General features: G+C 43.4%; 1 protein-coding gene across 3 annotated transcripts in view; it reads left to right on the plus strand.

Moving 5' to 3' along the window:
* The window catches only part of LOC136863922 (colorectal mutant cancer protein), an 809,530-nt gene that overhangs the window by 634,979 nt on the left and 157,446 nt on the right, over positions 1-17,105 (plus strand). The window lies entirely within an intron of this gene.

Raw genomic sequence — 17,105 nt, forward strand, 5'->3', positions numbered from 1 at the left:
TCCTAGGTCCTATCCTCCTCCATTCGCCTCACATGACCCCACCACCGAAGCCGGTTTCTGTGTACAGCTTCATCCATCAAGTTCATTCCTAAATTAGCCTTTATCTCTTCTTTCCGAGTACCCTCCTGCCATTGTTCCCATCTGTTTGTACCAGCAATCATTCTTGCTACTTTCACGTCTGTTACTTCTAACTTATGAATAAGATATCCTGAGTCCACCCAGCTTTCGCTCCCATAAAGCGAAGCTGGTCTGAAAACAGACCGATGTAAAGATAGTTTCGTCTGGGAGCTGACTTCCTTCTTACAGAATACTGTTGATCGCCATTGCGAGCTCACTGTATTACCTTTACAACACCTTGATTCAATCTCACTTACTATATTACCATCCTGGGAGAACACACAACCTAAATACTTTAAATTATCGACCTGTTCTAGCTTTGTATCACCGATGTGACATTCAATTCTCTTTTAATTTCTTACCTACTGACATCAATTTAGTCTTCGAGAGGCTAATTTTCATACCTACTACATTTCCCCCTAACTGAATCCCTCCCTGCCATTTTATAGGTACCTTTCAGCAGATGATCCATGTAAACTACGAACAGCAAAGGTGAAAGATTACAGCCTTGTCTAACCCCTGTAAGTACCCTGAACCAAGAGCTCATTCTACCATCAATTCTCACTGAAGCCCAATTGTCAACATAAATGCCTTTCATTGATTTTAATAATCTACCTTTAATTCCATAGTCCCCCAGTATAGCGAACATCTTTTCCCTCGGTACCCTGTCATATGCTTTCTCTAGATCTACGAAACATAAACACAACTGCCTGTTCCTCTCGTAGCATTTTTCAATTACCTGGTGCATGCTGAAAATCTGATCCTGACAGTCTCTCTGTGGTTTGAAACCGCACTGGTTTTCATCCAACTTCCTCTCAACGACTGATCGCACCCTCCCTTCCAAGATGCCAGTGAATACTTTGCCTGGTATACTAATCAATGAGATACCTCGATAGTTGTTGCAATCCTTCCTGTTTCCTTGCTTATAGATAGGTGCAGTTACTGCTTTTGTCCAATCTGAAGGTACCTTACCAACACTCCACGCTAATTTTACTACTCTATGAAGCCATTTCACGCTGTTGTTTCCCCTTCGTGATCTGGATTTTTTTTTTTTTTTTTTTTTTTTTTTTGTTACCATGTCTTGGAAGGTAGATCTGAAAGACTCAAACTCACGAATTACTCAGCAACCTGTATATCGTCATCGACGCATTATGTTAAACACAACACTATCCATCACAGTTTATGTTTTCGGAGAGTCGCTCCCTCGAGGGAAGCCTCTCTTCAAGAGAAATTATCTAGAAATAGTGGAGAAAAATTTCCAAGACGCTGATAGAGCACGTACTGACCCAGGCATGGATATTTTAGTTCGTTTCAGTTAGTAAATAATGTTGACAATTACGATACTCTAATTTCTAAAGGAAACGTCGACACCATCATAGATCCTTTGCTCTTTGTTTTTGATTCCATCCACTTATGGTTCATGCCGTGCATTTATTAGATCGATGGAACTTCATCCAAGGCAGACTTCTCGTGTGTCTACACTGTGGTGATGGCTGGCTTCTCGTGATGTCGGACTTCACCGACAACTTCTGTTCCCAGTCTCTCAGTTACTCTTCCAGTTGGCCTTAACTGATTAATGTACAGAGTGTAAGGAAAAGTTATACCTAAAACGTGAGGTGTGTATAGGAAGTCTATTTGCTACGATATGGTACAGCTGTCAACGTCATGTTGTTGTCCAGAAGGAGACTAGTCAATGTTTACTGCTTCGCTTTACGTTGCAAGCGTGGCGAGTGTTTGTAAACACACTGCACACAGGTGATCGGTCGACAGATAACCATGGCTCTGGTGTCTGTGACATACAGCATGTTAGTAAACATCAAGATGCGTAATCAGTTCACGTGCTGGTGATTCATTCTAATACCCTGACTCGTTGACTGAATGGTCAGCGTACTGGCCTTCCGTTTACAGGATTCCAGGTTCGATTCCCGGCCGGGTCGGGGATTTTAACCTTCATTGGTTAATTCCAGTGGTTCGTGGACTGGGTGTCTTTGTGCTGTCCCCAACATCCCTGCAACTCACACACCACACATAGCACTATCCTCTACCACAATAACACTCAGTTACCTACACATGGCAGATACCGCCCACCCTCACCGGAGGGTCTGCCTTACTCGGCTAGAAATAGCCACACGAAATTATTATATGCTACTACCCTGACCTTCGTCTAGGTGCGTTGTGTTTTTTACAACAGATCGCTTGCCCTATCCAGGGCGAGTAAATTTTCAAGTGTTGGAACTTCCGTAAGACTCCGTTGTCCATAGAACGTAGTTCCATATTTCAACACCACGTGCTCTACGCTTCGTTTAGTCTGAACGAGTAGCGGTTGATCGCGCTGATGTGAAGCGCGACACACTTGTACTAGAGGGTGAAATATTGTTTAGGTGTGAATTAAGTTGTGTTATTACAGTAAATGTAATCATCATCGTGAACATGCCTCTCTGTTGTGTACCTGTTTATAAATCTGGGTACAGTAAAGGCGATGGTAACCCCCTGTGGGTGGGGGGGGGGGCAGACGAAGAATTCACCCACGGTATCCCCTGCCTGTCATAAGAGGCGACTAAAAGGGGCGACCAAGGGATGATCAAATTAGAATCATGAAACTACTTGTGATTAGTACCACCACGCGGGGAATACCATGGGTCGCTTTTACTTGCGCATAGTACCACTATGTTGGGTACCAAATAGGTTTGTGATTAGTAGCAAACGAGAGCGCGACGGCTTTTATAGTACCTGTGATTAGTAGCACTATATGAGCCACACCATGGGATGGGGAACCCATGGTTCTGGCTTTCCTATGATTAGTAGGCTACTCACTATGTAAGGAACACCACGAGTACGAGTCCCTGTGGTTAGTACCCTTATGTGATGAACACCATAGGTTTGCGTTGCCTGTAAATGACGCCGCAATGTGCGAAACAGCGTAGGTCTGTAACACATGTGCGAATTTCATTACCTGTGCATAGTACCATAATGTGTGGAATACCGCGAGTCTACGCTACTCTTGATTAGTACCGCAACATGACAAATACCATGGTTCTACTTTCCTAGCGATAAGTACCATTGCGAGGGGTCGCAGACTTGGATTTTGGACCCCTTTCGACTACAAGTATCGTCGATTCAGTATTTTGCTATAGAAGCAGTCCCTTGGTCAGTAATAAGTTACTGTTTGTTCTACCGAGCTCGATAGCTGCAGTCGCTTAAGTGCGGCCAGTATCCAGTATTCGGGAGATAGTAGGTTCGAACCCCACTGTCGGCAGCCCTGAAAATGGTTTTCCGTGGTTTCCCATTTTCACACCAGGTAAATGCTGGGGCTGTACCTTAATTAAGGCCACGGCCGCTTCCTTCCCATTCCTAATCCTTCCCTGTCCCATCGTCGCCATAAGACCTATCTGTGTCGGTGCGACGTAAAGCAACTAGCAAAAAAAAAGAACTGTTGTTCTACGCCAGCTTCTGTGCATGTGAGGCACAGTGGGTCGGTTCCACTGATTGTTTTAAATTCATATCCATCCCTCCATTCATTCATTCATTCATTCATTCATTCATTCATTCATCGTCCTCACGTTTTGAATATTGGTCAGTGGATGTTTTTGGGCTTTTAATTTGTCATTTCATTTCGTCTCATTTCGTACCGTTAGGGGCAGATGACCTACATGTTAGGCCCTTTAAACAACAAGCATCATCATCATGAAGGCGATGGTAGGCACTTTCGACCTAAGCGAAATTGTTTCTGAGTGAATGGAACAGAAAAATTCCAAGGAGTGATAGACTGTTGTTAACTTTGAAAGATCGCGCGCGCGCGTGACATACATTTTAGTGACGACATGCTGATCCAAATGGATACCCTTAATATACAGGTTGTATCCGTGATCACAAACTTTCAGGGATGATGGAGGACGGCAAACTGATCACTTTTTTTTGAGGTAAGGAACCGTAGTCCGGAAACTTTCAAGTCAAAAGTTATTAATAATCCAAGTTGTTTAACATCCGTCCGTTCTTAACAGACGCCGGTGTGTCGGAATTTCGTCCCGCAGTAGTTCTTTAACGTGCAAGAAGGTAACGACATGGGGTTGTTACCTTTAAACACCCTTAACCCTGACAGTAACGCGTCTATAAATATCGCTTTAGTTACAGCACACGTCTCGAAGACGTGCCACTCAAAGTCTATTATTTAAAGTTACCAGACGGAATGAACAAGGCAATAAAGGTGGTGGAGGGGTAACTCTCCCCTCCTTATGAATACTAGATGGCATTCATTCGCACGACACGTCAGAAAATCGTATGGTGTAATTGCCAGGGTTAAAAGCCACCGACCTCAGTCGGGTTTGAACTCGTTAACTTGCGATTACTAGACCAACGCTGTATCCACTACACCACTGCGGCCGGCAGTCAAAAGTTAAAGCAAAACTTGATCTGATACCTCCGACTGTACCGTACACTACATGGTGCTAAGTGTGCAATAGGGGAGAAAATCCCGACGAGCAGAAGAGGCTAGGATAATAACTCAACGACTGCAATGCAGATGGCGTACTGTGTACTGGCGTGATCGGTGTGCGATGTCTGTACTGTATGCTTCAGGCTGTGTTTGCGGGTTGAAGTGGTACGTTGATCAGCCCTATCCAAATGGCGTTGTACCCGGTTACGGAACTTGCAGAAAATTTTGCTTAACTTTTGACTCGATCATTTCCGGAATATGGTTCCTTATCTCAAATTGATCCATTTCCCTTCATCAGGGATACACCCTGTAGATGGGAAAACAGTGAAATTGGTTCGTGACACGTGGAGAATGCTATGCCACATAATTTTCCGGGAGTACTAGGCTACTTAGTTTCGAACCCCGCAAAAGGAGAGCGCCGCTAAATCGCTCTCTGCCTACAAGAAATAAAAAGCTGCCAAAAGAACTAAAGGAAGTTTGACATAATCGAACGATACTAACATCGTTTTTTTAATGATAATTCTCTGTAACCTCACAACTTTGGAAGTGAAGTGATACGACTCTGCAGGGAATTGAAAAGCTTAAAACGCCTCATCGTTGAAAACAGAAGGAAACGTCGTGATCAGGCCAAAGAAGTAACAAAATTACTGTCTATTGTACTCAAATACGGATGTCCAACCCTTGTTCCGTTTCTCTAGGGGGTCGGGTATGAAGCGAGATGACACTTCCTGGCGAGCTTTTACGACCGGATGCCCTTCCTGACGTCAACCTCATCAGAGGAGTTATAATGAGACGAAATGAATGACGTGATACATGATAGTAGGAAGGGAGATGGTGAAACCCGGTACCGGGATATGGCCTACTCCTGTCGAATAGCACCAAGGTGTCTGCCCAAGGCTTTACGTCTCCATCCGACGGACGAATCACCGTCAACAGCGTAATAAGCCCTCTATCCACACGAGCACTGCGGAGAGGTTTGGAATTGAATCCAAGTTTTTGGCACGCAATCTAGTGATTAGAAATTGTATACCACCACCTCCCCTACCCTGCCGGCCAACATTCTGATGACCGAGCTCGATAGCTGCAGTCGCTTAAGTGCGGCCAGTATCCAGTATTCGGGAGATAGTAGGTTCGAACCCCACTGTCGGCAGCCCTGAAGATGGTTTTCCGTGGTTTTCCACTTTCACACCAGGAAAATGCTGGGGCTGTACCTTAAATAAGGCCACGGCCGCTTCCTTCCTACTCCTAGCCCTTCCCAGTCCCATCGTCGCCATAAGACCTATCTGTGTCGGTGCGACGTAAAGCCACTAGCAAAAAAAAACATTCTGATGGTCTATATTTTTCGACGAACGGGACTCGAACCGGCTAACCACCGTGGTAAACCAAATAGACTTCGCGCCTTAACGATCATGGGCTTTTGTACTCAAATATAACACGGACTGTTTACCAGGCAAATAAAAACTTGTAATTCGCACCATGATCGAAAGGCCATTTTAAAAAAATCGCATGGAGAGCGACATGAGCCAGAATTTAGTTTCGAAAGTTTGCTTTTCTTCATAAAATTCATAAAAGGATACGGACATTGAAGAAAAGCATCAGCTGCTTCCAATGTCATCACTGTCATTATTAAGAAAAGAATCTCGTGGAATTAAAAGTAACTAGGGTGTGAATCTTCATGCTATGGCAGCTGTCTGTAATGGTATGGAGGGAAGAGACGAAAATTACCATAATTATGTACTTATATTCGATGAAGTGAAGTTAGGGAGGACATCAGATATAACTCTGCTATATACAGTTCAGATGGATTTGTAAACATGGGTAAATTCACAAAACCTGGAGATAAAGGTGTTCTTGGTGGAAACGCATTTTCGTTGCTCTTCTTATGAAAAACTGGGTGCAAGCTATTGTAACTTTTTGTGCAAGAATGCAACTGACGGCTGTAAACAGTATTTTACTGCGTTATATAGAGCAATCAATAATAATCGATTTATGTGTATTTAAATTATGTACAGAAGCTCCAACAGTTTCATGTTACGGTATGCAGTATTCCAGTCGCGTTAAAACCAACTAACACTAGCTCCGCCTTGCGGTGGGAACATTGAAATACAGGAGTTCCACCACGTAATACTTCACTCGCTCTAGCTGGGTTCACACGGTGCGAGTAGACTCGGAGCGAGTGGACTCGCATGATGCGTGCGCATGTTTGGCCCGCCACTCGCATCATGTGAACAGCTCATGCGAGTCCAGTTGCCTGAGTTCTGGACGTAGTGCGCTGCGCAGAGTCCAAGAACAAACAAAGAAGAAGAAGAAGAAGAAGAAGTTGCCTGAGTTTGAGAGAAGCGAGTCAACTCGGACCGTGCCCAACTTTCTACAAGCGAGTAACAAATTCAAGATGGCGGAAAGCTTGAAGACAGTGCAAGGAAGGAAGTGGAGCGATACGCAGACAATAATACTTGTACAATTATACGAATCTGAAGAAGTGTTGTGGAATGCTAGGTTTCGCAGTTATAAAATAAAAGATTCAGGGATTCAGGGATTCAGGGATTCAGCATTGCTACGGATTGCTGAAAAAATGAATATTCCTGGGGTAGGCGTCGAAGAAATCAACAAAAACTAAAAACATTCGTAGCACGAACAAGAAAGAAATCCAAGAAGTCAGGCACATCACCCGAAGAAATTTATTCACCGACAATGTAATGGTTTAACATCGCTGATAGATTCCTGAGTGGAGTGATGAATACGAGAAGCAATTTCACCAACTTGGTAAGAGTGTGATATTTATTTATTTATTTATTTATTTATTTATTTATTTATTTATTTATTTATTTATTTATTTATTTATTTATTTACCGGTATTTATTTATTACTCCGTTGTCCTCTATCATTTATTAAAGGGTCAAAGAATATAATACCTACATTGTAAACCATTCAATATTACCGGGCTGAGTGAATGTTTAACAATGTATTATATTCTTTGACACTTAATAACTGATACATGCGAACACCCTATGATGCATTCTTTCAGTACATCATAGATCGCATCCAACACAGCCGACACAAACGTGGATATTGTAGTCTTTGGAACTCGATATAAAAATTCCAAAGACCTGAGACAGTCACAAGTCGCCAAGTACCGTAGTGTAACCTGGAGTTTCAGACGGGCAGTTGAAGCCGCTGTCATATTTGTGTTGCGTTTCTGTATTTGTACTTTAATCATCTGTAGAAGTTGATCGAACTGGATAGCTGTGAGTCGTAAGTGATTTTTAAATGTGTTTTCATCCCCCTCTAGAACTTCACGTAAAAAATGTGTCCACGCACCGAATGCACTACGTCATGCAAAACACTCTCGCGCTCACATTACATTTTCCTTTCTATTTATTCTTCCAACATTATTTACTAACTCGGCAATTAACATATCAGCAACAGCTGATATCCTTTCCCTTACGAGGTCCGCCATCTTAATTCAGACGCGAGTACAACGTCGTGTGAACACCCATTACATGCGAGTAGCTGGCCAGAAGATGCGCACGCATCATGCTAGTCCACTCGCTCCGAGTCTACTCGCATCGTGTGAACCCAGCTTCTGCTCTGACTCACAGCATACAGAAGCAAGGCACTGTACGACGCCGCGTATTGTTACCGTACATAAAAGCATTGTGTTTTACAACATACCATAACAGTACCTGACGTATGTCCGAAAAATGAAGATGGTTTTCACGTATGCCTTGTAAATATTCTGTGCTATCCTGTGTGATCACGGAACAACATGACCTTCCACCCTGTATTTATTATTGTAGTTCTCGGAAACGACAGGAAATTGGTTTGTGGAATTCAGGCTAACCAAGCTTGTGCTCAGGATTGCATGATCGAATCTCAGTACAGTATATTACAGTCGCTTGGACTTTAAAGGTGATAATATTTATTGGTTCTTCCGTGGTTCCCCCATTTTCACACCAGGAAAATGCTGGAGCTGTACCTTAATTAAGCCACGGCCGGTTCCTTCCCACTCCTAGCCCTTTCCTATTCCATTGTCGCCATAAGATTTATCCGTGTCAGTGCGACGAAAAGCAACTTCCTGAAGATGGTTTTCCGTGGTTTCCCATTTTCACACCAGGCAAATGCCGGGGCTGTACCTTAATTAAGGCCACGGCTGCTTCCTCCCACTTCCTAGGCCCTTCCTATCCCATTGTCGCCATAAGACATATCTGTGTCGATGCGACGTAAAACAAACAGCAAAAAAAAAAAAAAAAAAAAAAAAGCAACTTGGAAAAAATATTGGTTCGGTAAATAATCGCCTTTTGGTTCGAAATTCCGGTGCTCTGGAATCTTTTTTTTCTATTTGTTTTACGTCACACCGACACAGATAGGTCTTACGGCGACGATGGGACAGGAAAGGGCTAGGAGTGGGAAGGAAGCGGCCGTGGCCTTAATTAAGGTACAGCCCCAGCATTTTCCTGGTGTGAAAATGGGAAACCATGGAAAACCATTTTCAGGGCTGCCGACAGTGGGGTTCGAACCTACTATCTCCCGAATACTGTATACTGGCCGCACCTAAGCGACTGCAGCTATCGAGCTCGGTCCGGAATCCTTAAAGGCTGATAGTGATTGCAGAGGCGGTAAACACATTGTATCTTAAGCCAATGAGCTTAAAAACCTCTTAATTTGGTCACTGCGGATGTTCTTATACGATTACATCTTCGTTATTCTCATCCATGTGTGTGAAATATTTGACGCAGCATATTTGTTGAGAGGAATAGGATCTCTGCGCTTCAGTAATTTGTCCCTATGGATGATTTGGTATGCTACCTGCTTCCTCTGTTGCTAGTAACGCTGTGATTCTGAAAGAGATGACTCCCTGCGGTGATAAATGATTGATTTCCGATGTTCCTGTGGTCCTATCGGTCCCCATGTAGAACGCTGGTGTGTCAACGTAAGATAGTATCTTACATCAGCCACCCTGGGGTGGATTCCATTACTGAAGTTCAACTTGTAAGATTCCAGCAAGATATAGCAGATATCTTGGATTCAGGAAGTCAAATGGACTGTATCCCGATTGACCTGTCTAAAGCATTTGATAGGGTGGATCATGGGAGACTACTGGCAAAAATGAGTGCAATTGGACTAGACAAAAGGGTGACTGCATGGGTGGCTATGTTTCTAGAAAATAGATCTCAGAGAATTAGATTAGGCGAAGCTTTATCTGACCCTGTTATAATTAAGAGGGGAATTCCTCAAGGCAGTATTATTGGACCTTTATGTTTTCTTATATATACACTGACTGACAGAGCAAATGCACCACCAAGGAGGAGTGGTTCGAAAGGGATGAAAGTTGGGGAAAAAACAGAGACGGCACGGACGAATAATTGATGTTTATTTCAAACCGATATGCAGGTTACACAATGCGCACGGCATCGACTCAGTAGGATGTAGGACCACCGCGAGCGGCGATGCACGCAGAAACACGTCGAGGTACAGAGTCAATAAGAGTGCGGATGGTGTCCTGAGGGATGGTTCTCCATTCTCTGTCAACCATTTGCCACAGTTGGTCGTCCGTACGAGGCTGGGGCAGAGTTTGCAAACGGCGTCCAATGAGTTCCCACGCGTGTTCGATTGGTGAGAGATCCGGAGAGTACGCTGGCCACGGAAGCATCTGTACACCTCGTAGAGCCTGTTGGGAGATGCGAGCAGTGTGTGGGCGGGCATTATCCTGCTGAAACAGAGCATTGGGCAGCCCCTGAAGGTACGGGAGTGCCACCGGCCGCAGCACATGCTGCACGTAGCGGTGGGCATTTAACGTGCCTTGTATACGCACTAGAGGTGACGTGGAATCATACGCAATAGCGCCCCAAACCATGATGCCGCGTTGTCTAGCGGTAAGGCGCTCCACAATTACTGCCGGATTTGACCTTTCTCCACGCCGACGCCACACTCGTCTGCGGTGACTATCACTGACAGAACAGAAGCGTGACTCATCGGAGAACACGACGTTCCGCCATTCCCTCATCCAAGTCGCTCTAGCCCTTCACCATGCCAGGCGTGCACGTCTATGCTGTGGAGTCAATGGTAGTCTTCTGAGCGGACGCCGGGAGTGCAGGCCTCCTTCAACCAATCGACGGGAAATTGTTCTGGTCGATATTGGAACAGCCAGGGTATCTTGCACATGCTGAAGAATGGTGGTTGACGTGGCGTGCGGGGCTGCCACCGCTTGGCGGCGGATGCGCCGATCCTCGCGTGCTGACGTCACTCGGGCTGCGCCTGGACCCCTCGCACGTGCCACATGTCCCTGCGCCAACCATCTTCGCCACAGGCGCTGCACCGTGGACACATCCCTATGGGTATCGGCTGCGATTTGACGAAGCGACCAACCTGCCCTTCTCAGCCCGATCACCATACCCCTCGTAAAGTCGTCTGTCTGCTGGAAATGCCTCTGTTGACGGCGGCCTGGCATTCTTAGCTATACACGTGTCCTGTGGCACACGACAACACGTTCTACAATGACTGTCGGCTGAGAAATCACGGTACGATGTGGGCCATTCGCCAACGCCGTGTCCCATTTATCGTTCGCTACGTGCGCAGCACAGCGGCGCATTTCACATCATGAGCATACCTCAGTGACGTCAGTCTACCCTGCAATTGGCATAAAGTTCTGACCACTCCTTCTTGGTGTTGCATTTGCTCTGTCAGTCAGTGTATAAATGATATGAGTAAAGAAGTGGACTGAGAGATAAGGCTTTTTGCGGATGATGTTATTCTGTACAGAGTAATAAATAAGTTACAAGATTGTGAGCAACTGCAACGTGACCTCGATAATGTTGTGAGATGAACAGCAGGCAATGGTATGATGATAAACGGGATTAAAAGTCAGGTTGTGAGTTTCACAAATAGGAAAAGTCCTCTTAGTTTTAATTACTGCGTTGATGGGGTGAAGTTCCTTTTGGGGATCATTGTAAGTACCTAGGTGTTAATATAATGAAAGATCTTCATTGGGGAGTAATCACATAAATATGATTGTAAATAAAGGGTACAGGTCTCTGCACATGGTTATGAGGGTGTTTAGGGGTTGTAGTAAGGATGTAAAGGAGAGGGCATATATGTCTCTGGTAAGACCCCAACTAGAGTATGGTTCCAGTGTATGGGACCCTCACCAGGATTACTTGATTCAAGAACTGGAAAAAAATCCAAAGAAAAGCAGCTCGATTTGTTCTGGGTGATTTCCGACAAAAGAGTAGCGTTACAAAAATGTTGCAAAGTTTTCGCTGGGAAGAACTGGGAGAAAGAAGACGAGCTGTTCGACTAAGTGGTGTGTTCCGAGCTGTCAGCGGAGAGATGGCGTGGAATGGAATTAGTAGACGAATACGTTTGAGTGGCGTCTTTAAAAGTAGGAAAGATCACAATATGAAGATAAAGTTGGAATTCAAGAGGACAAATTGGGGCAAATATTCATTTATAGGAAGGGGAGTTAGGGATTGGAATAACTTACCAAGGGAGATGATCAATAAATTTCCAATTTCTTTGAAGTCATTTAAGGTAAGGCTAGTAAAACAACAGATAGGGAATCTGCCACCTGGACGACTGCCCTAAATGCAGATCAGTATTGATTGATTGATTGATTGATTGATTGATTGATTGATTGATTCATTCCAAAGAAGTGTTAGTTGTATATATGGCGTTGTTCTTCTAGAAGCCTTACATGTTGTCCATTTTTAAGGAGGATAATTATTCTAACAACTTAATTCATTTGTTTTATTTCTACAGTTTAAGACAGCTACAATGAGACCGTTACTTCCATGACCAAAGCGTATTTAATAATCCTTCTCTGTTTTAACGATGTACTAACTCTGACGATGAGATAGAGAGGGGCGCGGACAATGAAGGAATCGACTATGGCCTTAGTTAGAGATACAGTCTCACCATTTGCCAGGTGCGAAAACTGGAAAATACGGAAAACCACTATCAGGCTGCCGATCGGATATTCGAACCCATCATCTCCCGGATGCAAATTAACACCTATGCAGCCCGTATAGCGCAGCCACTCACTCGATTTATAATGTATATTATAGCGAATCATTGTGGCCTCTACACCACTGTGTTGTGTCTACAACAATTTAAACGAACTATCAGAAAAAGGTTACCAGTATTGAAACGCTATTTGCTTTACGTCGCACCGACACAGATAGATCTTATGGTGACGATGGGACAGGAAAGGCCTAGGAATGGGAAGGAAGCAGCTGTGGCCTTAATTAAAGCGTGAAAATGGGAAACCACGGAAAACCATCTTCAGGGCTGCCGACAGTGGGGTTCGAACCCACTATCTCCCGGATGCGAGCCCATAGCTGCGCGCCCCTAACCGCATGGCCAACTCGCCCGGTGCCAGAACTTAATTAAGATATGGTTGCACTATTTGCTCGAATATAGAAATGGTGGAAATATTTAGAGATCACTTGCACACAGTATGGCTGATGAAAGTCGCAATGGATCGGGTTTGAAATATTTAACCTTGAGACTGAACAAAACTGAAGAGTGATGAGTTTTATAATGTACACATGTTAATGCATTAACCTCAGAGCTGGTTAAATTCCCACAGCGCACCGCAGTTTGTTACGTGGCTTTATTGAAATATCAAAGAAAATTATGTGGCTGTAACGAAATCTCGAAGGAAACCTTAATATGCACTAAGGACGAACACAGACACCCACTCCTCAAGCCAAAGGAATTAACCAGACTCTGTTAAAATGCCTGGCCCGGTCGGGAATCAAACCCTGGGCATTCTGAACCGAAGCTCCATGGCTAAATGGTTATCGTGCTGGCCTTTGGTCACAGGTGACCCGGGTTCGATTCCCGGCAGGGTCGGGAATTTTAACCATAATTGGTTAAATTCGCTGGCACGGGGGCTGTGTGTGGGTATGTATCGTCTTCATGATCATTTCATCCTCATCACGACGCGCAGGTTGCCTACGGGAGTCAAATCAAAAGACCTGCATCTGGCGAGCCGAACTTGTCCTCGGACACTCCCGGCCCTAAAAGCCATACGCCATTTCATTTCTGAACCCAAGTTCGGTAGGCTGGCTATTCAGCCAAGGAGCCGGTCAAATATGGAATTTCATCAAACAAAATAATTTCACCCTCACAGAAACACACATTAGATTAGAGATACGCTTACTGCTACAAACACCAAAATATCAGACTGTTGTCTGTAGTGTACTTCACCTCTAAGACCAGCAGCAGTAACAACTAGTAGCTTGTGTTGTTCAGTATCATAAGAACATTCCATTTAATAACGTTGTATTGGTTGAGCCAAGTTACCTATTAGTGTTTCATAGCAAAGTGCTCGTTTGGTCGCATATCGCATCTCTGCTAAAAACAAGAAATATATTTCGACACATGTGGTAGGACTATTAATGAGTATCGTTAACTTTGAGATCAAAATGTCATTAAACGCATTTGCTTACATTACTCATCAAGGACCAATTGCGGTTGAGCATTAATGTCAAATATTTCAGAGCCTATCGTTGACCTAAGTTCTCCTAACCATTCAGTACGTTCCAAAAATTAAAGCTACAGTAATAGCTCCCACGTGAATGAATACTTCGAATTGAAAGACGGTCGTGAAATTCTGTTTTATAAAACACTGAAGACCCGTATGTCGCTATTTTTTAACATAGGGCTGGGAACCAAAAAACAAGGTATCTCCTTAACAGGAAATGATGGCGTATGGAAGAGTTCAAATGAAGGATTTCCACTATTCCACTGTGTGGTTAGCACTACGCGTGATCACCTTTGGCCCCAAGAATTAACATGGTTTTAATTTCTGATATATATTGATAGAGATCCAGAACAATTTGTCTCTTCAGAAGAGAAACTTCTTGCAGAAAAGTGAAATCGCAAGCACGAGAACAATTGGTGTTACCTACAGTCGATTGTGGCTGTCTTTCAAAGACTTCCAAAACTACTACTGTTATATCTGGAGCGTGTTTAGATGATGTTGATTTTTAAGGTATAGCGAAAGGGATATCTTATTCATAAGTTAGAAGTAACAGACATGAATGTAGCGAGAATGATTGCTGGTACAAACAGGTGGGAACAATGGCAGGATGATACTCGGAATCAGGATATAAAGGCTAACTTAGGAATGAACTCGATGGATGAAGCTGTACGCATAAACCGGCTTCGGTGGTGGGGTCATGTTTGGCGAATGGAGGAAGATAGGTTACCTAGGAGAATATTGGACTCTGTTATGGGGGGTAAGAGAAGTAGAGGGAGACCAAGACGGCGATGGTTAGACTCAGTTTCTAACGATTTAAAGATAAGAGGTATAGAACTAAATGAGGCCACAGCACTAGTTGCAAATAGAGGATTGTGACGACGTTTAGTAAATTCACAGAGGCTTGCAGACTGAACGCTGAAAGGCATACCAGTCTATAATGATAATGTATGTATGTATGTATGTATGTATTTATGTATGTATGTATGTATGTATGTATGTATGTATGTATGTATGTATGTTATCCACGTCTTGTATTAAGCAGTGCGAGAACTGTCTGATAGTAAATTCTGCTATTGGATTTGAGATACGAGTGAGTCTGATTCTGATGATCGGTCATACTTCAAATTATTTTTCGTATTTTCGACTTCAAGAAATATTCGGATGATATCTTTCTGAAGGCTACGCCACCATCTTCCTAATGCTTGTCGAAATGAACCACACACACAAGTAGACATATCAGTCAGGGTACCTCGGTACTCCAGGTACCATTAGAAAATTCGCAAAGGATGATTTCACTGTCTCCGCAAGAAATAATACATTTCGACATTGGAACCACCCTATTTTGACTCAGGAAATAAGAGAAGAGAGAGGTGTCGGGGGCTCAAGTGAGAATAAATACAGTATTTTGTAAAATAGACGGTACTGAGATTACAAATATGCTCTGAATACCAAGATAAGTCATTATAACATGCAAGGTGACGACAACACGTAATTAACTGCGTAGGTATAGCATGCGTCCCAAAGGCGCACGTGATGTGAATCTTACGCATTGTTCATAACGATCTTGTAGATTGTTGAACACAGGCTACCACAAGGACACAAAAAGTGACCGCATCTTCTGTTGTAATTCGGGAACATTTACTAGGTGGGTCATCGGACCGGAAACGGATTCTTTCAGCATGAGCGGCGCAGCCCGGCATCCTAGCGTAGTCTTCCGGTATTTAAGAAAACTAAATGGGAGATATTCTTGTCGATATAATTTCTGGCCTTTTTAGAACAAAATTCAAATTCGGCATTCTTGTGCGTCTTTAAATCTGTAGCAATTCAGTGGATGTTAAGTGCACAGCGTTGTTATTATTATTATTATTATTATTATTATTATTATTATTATTATTATTATTATTATTATTACCGAGCGGAGTTGTCGCACATGTTAACGCGCTACGGCTAAGGAGCCGTAATCTACATTCCGGAGATGAATGGTTCGAACCGCAACGTCGACTGACCTGAGAATGGGTTTCCGTGGTTTTCCATTTTCACTTCCAGCAAATGCCACAGCAATTCCTATTCATAGGCCGCAGCTGATTCCTTCCATTTCCTTATCCAAGTTCATTCACCATCATCCATGAGCTCCTTAACTGAGATTGGCATCAGGAAGGGCATCCGGCCGTAGAACATGCCATATAACAGTACTAGCGGTAACCATACTTTCTTCTTGTTGTTCTTCTTCTACTACTTCTACTTCGTAACTTCTTCTTCTTCTTCCTATTATTATTATTATTATTATTATTATTATTATTATTATTATTATTAGAAATGGTTCGATGATACTCGGTACTTTCATTCTTGAAATAAAATAATAAAATAAACATTTCTAAATACACTATTATTTATTAAATAGACATTTTTATGGTAACACTTCACCCCTCCTCCCCACTCCCCACCTCCACCACAACCTGGGCCCTATGTTTGGGAAACGGGGCAAAGCCTGTCACAAGTCAGGACAAAGGGTGAGTGGCAGAGGAGTAACACCTCGTTAAAAATCCTATGGTCAGGTGGCCCAAACGGCAGCATCTTGTTGGAGCCCCTTTCCAGGATTTTAGAGGATGGTCAACGGTTCTTATGTCCTTCATACAGTGTAACTCTTCAAATTTTAGAATTACCTCCTCCATCCACAACGGAGACTTATACACACTTGCTACAAAGCTCGCTGGACACGTTTGCAGCAGGGGCTTCTCGCCTACATTTCAGTAAGGACAACCGTGATGGCTTAGAACTTTCTTGGACAAGTAAATTGAGTGCCGTTCAAGTCACTTGACTAGCCTTGCTACTGGTTCAGGTATTTGATCGAGTGCTACATTTGCTGTTTATGCTATTCAAGTTGCCTGCTTCCAGTTACTTGTTCTAGTAACGTGAACGGCTACTCGACCCAAGTAAACCACTCTTAAGGGTTATGATAACAGCCGTTGCATTTGGTAATGAGCAAATTATATGCCAACTGAGTGATATATTTAGTCTGATTATGAAAGTATACATTTTTGACGTTTTGATTTAGATTGTTTTTATTTGTCT

The sequence above is a fragment of the Anabrus simplex genome, chromosome 2, assembly GCF_040414725.1.
Source record: "Anabrus simplex isolate iqAnaSimp1 chromosome 2, ASM4041472v1, whole genome shotgun sequence".
In the NCBI taxonomy this organism is placed as follows: Eukaryota; Metazoa; Arthropoda; class Insecta; order Orthoptera; family Tettigoniidae; genus Anabrus; species Anabrus simplex.